The sequence below is a fragment of the Cebus imitator genome, unplaced genomic scaffold (genome assembly GCF_001604975.1).
Source record: "Cebus imitator isolate Cc_AM_T3 unplaced genomic scaffold, Cebus_imitator-1.0 Scaffold499, whole genome shotgun sequence".
Classification (NCBI taxonomy): domain Eukaryota; kingdom Metazoa; phylum Chordata; class Mammalia; order Primates; family Cebidae; genus Cebus; species Cebus imitator.
This window is the reverse complement of record NW_016107814.1, coordinates 879,680-881,932: the sequence shown is the minus strand read 5'-3', so window position 1 is coordinate 881,932 and position 2,253 is coordinate 879,680. Positions and strand designations below refer to the sequence as shown.

The window sequence follows — 2,253 nt, the reverse complement described above, 5'->3', positions numbered from 1 at the left end:
AAAAAAAAAAAAAAAAAAATAGGCCAGAGCAGTGGCTCACACCTGAATTCCTAGAACTTTGGGAGGCCAAGTCAGGCAGATCTCCAGGTCAGGAGATAGAGACCATCCTGGCTAACGCCCATCTCTACTAAAAATACAAAAACTTAGCTGGGTGTGGTGGCCCATACCTGTAGTCCCAGCTACTCAGGAGGCTGAGGCAAGAGAATCAATTGAACCCAGGAGGTAGAGTTGCAGTGAGCCGAGATCTCAAAAACAAACAAAAAAGCTGTGTGTGGTGACACATGCCTGTAATCCTAGCTACTCAGGAGGCTAAGGCAGGAGAATCGCTTGGAGATCCAGGTTGTAGTGAGCCAAGATCTCACCATTGCACTCCAGCCTGGGCAACAAGAGTGAAATTCTGTCTCTCTCTCTCTCTCTCTCTCTCTCTCACACACACACACAGGCACACCGTCAGCATGCAATTCATCTCTCAAGGGACTCATGGAGAGGGCACTACATTGTTGCAGGAATGCATGCCACTTTTGTAAAATGGGGGCCTGGGCAATAGCTGAGGCGGTCCTGGCAAACAACCCTTCTATCCAGGCTTTGGTAGGAAAACCTTTTTGTTTGTTTGTTTGTTTGTTTGTTTCTTTCTTTCTTTCTTTCTTTCTTTCTTTTTCTTTCTTTCTTTCTTTTTCTTTTTTCCCTTTCTTTCTTTTCTTCTTTCTTTTCTTTTTTCTCCTTCTTTCTTTCTTTCTTTTTCTTTCTTTCTTTCTTTCTTTCTCTCTTTCTCTCTCTCTTTCTTTCTTTCTTTCTTTTCCTTCTTTCTCTTTCTTTCCTTCTTTCGTTCTTTTCAGACTGGGTTTCACTCTTGTTGCCAGGCTGGAGTGCAATGGCACAATCTCAGCTTACCACAACCTCTGCCTCCCGGGTTCAAGTGATTCTCCTGCCTCAGCCTCCTGAGCAGCTGGGATTACAAGCACGTGCCACCATGCCCAGCTAATTTTTTTGTATTTTTAGTAGAGACGGGGTTTCACCATGTTGACCAGGATGGACTCGATCTCTTGACCTCGTGATCCACCCGCCTCGGCCTCCCAAAGTGCTGGGATTACAGGCTTGAGCCACTGCGCCCGGCCCCTTCTTTCTTTCTTTATGGGGCGGACAAGGTCTTTCTCTTTCACCTAGACTGGAGTGCAGTGGCACCATCAACGCTCTCTGCAGCCTAGAACTCCCAGCCTCAAGTGGTCCTTCCACTTCGGCCTCTCAAAATGCTAGGATTACAGGTGTGAGCTGCCATGCTTGGCCAGGAGACTCGGCCTTATTGTTACTGGCAAAACAACAGTTTTGGTTTCACTTGTTACAAGATCTTGTACATCCCCCAGGATCTGTGGTTCAAGTGAGGAATAGGGGGTTTCAACAGTATTGGTCCAGAGGTGTGACCAAAATCCTAGAAAAACTGCTTTCCCATGTTGGACTTGCCAGAGGGCCCAACTGGTCCTCTCAGCATTTATGGTCACATCTAAAGACAACACCATCCCGGAAAGGGGGAACCTAAGGCTGGTACCGGAGCCACTAGCATTATAGCCCTCTCAAATGTTTCCTCTTGTTTTTTTATACCAGTACTAAACTAACTAAATCCCTTCTTTACTAGTCACTATAGGGAATACAAACATTGAGCTAAATGTGAAATAATGCCTGCTAGTATCCCAAAAGACCAAGGAAACTTTGTAACTGTTTACCTGTTTTAGGGATGAACAATTTTTGCATTTTGCCAATGACTGTGCCTGGGATAAGGCGTGTCTTACCCAACCAAGTGACCCTCTAAAAACTTTACAGATGGTGTTGGCCTTGTATCTTTTTGTGAGTTGATGGCCCATCCTCTGGATTAGAGGAGGGTGCACAAGCATCAAGGTGTTGCTGTAACACTGACAAATCTTCAGAGGTTGGCATAATAGCGCCACTTGACAGCAAGTGGTGGTGGACACAGAGTCAAGCCTCTAACAATCATACCATGGCAAATAGGGAGTCTGTGTAAATAACCGTAGGGCAACACTTGGAATGTCCACCTCGGCTGTCCCAAGTAAAAGCAAATTGGCCAGGTATGTTGGCTCACACCTATAATCGCAGCACTCCGAAGGCTAGAGGATCACGTGAGGTCATGAGTTCGAGACCAGCCTGGCCAACATGGTGAAACCCTGTCTGTATAACAAATATAAAAATTCTGCTGGGCGCAGTGACTCAAGCCTGTAATCCCAGCACTTTGGGAGGCCGAGG

The 2,253-nt window shown here is 46.1% G+C and overlaps 1 protein-coding gene across 1 annotated transcript in view; it reads right to left on the bottom strand.

Moving 5' to 3' along the window:
- Positions 1–186, bottom strand: part of SLC25A16 (solute carrier family 25 member 16) — a 63,882-nt gene extending 63,696 nt beyond the window's left edge. The window contains exon 1 of the mRNA XM_037733202.1: positions 168–186. The gene's annotated coding sequence lies outside the window, so the exon portion shown is untranslated. The remainder of the gene's footprint in view (positions 1–167) is intronic.
- Positions 187–2,253: the final 2,067 nt, after the last annotated feature.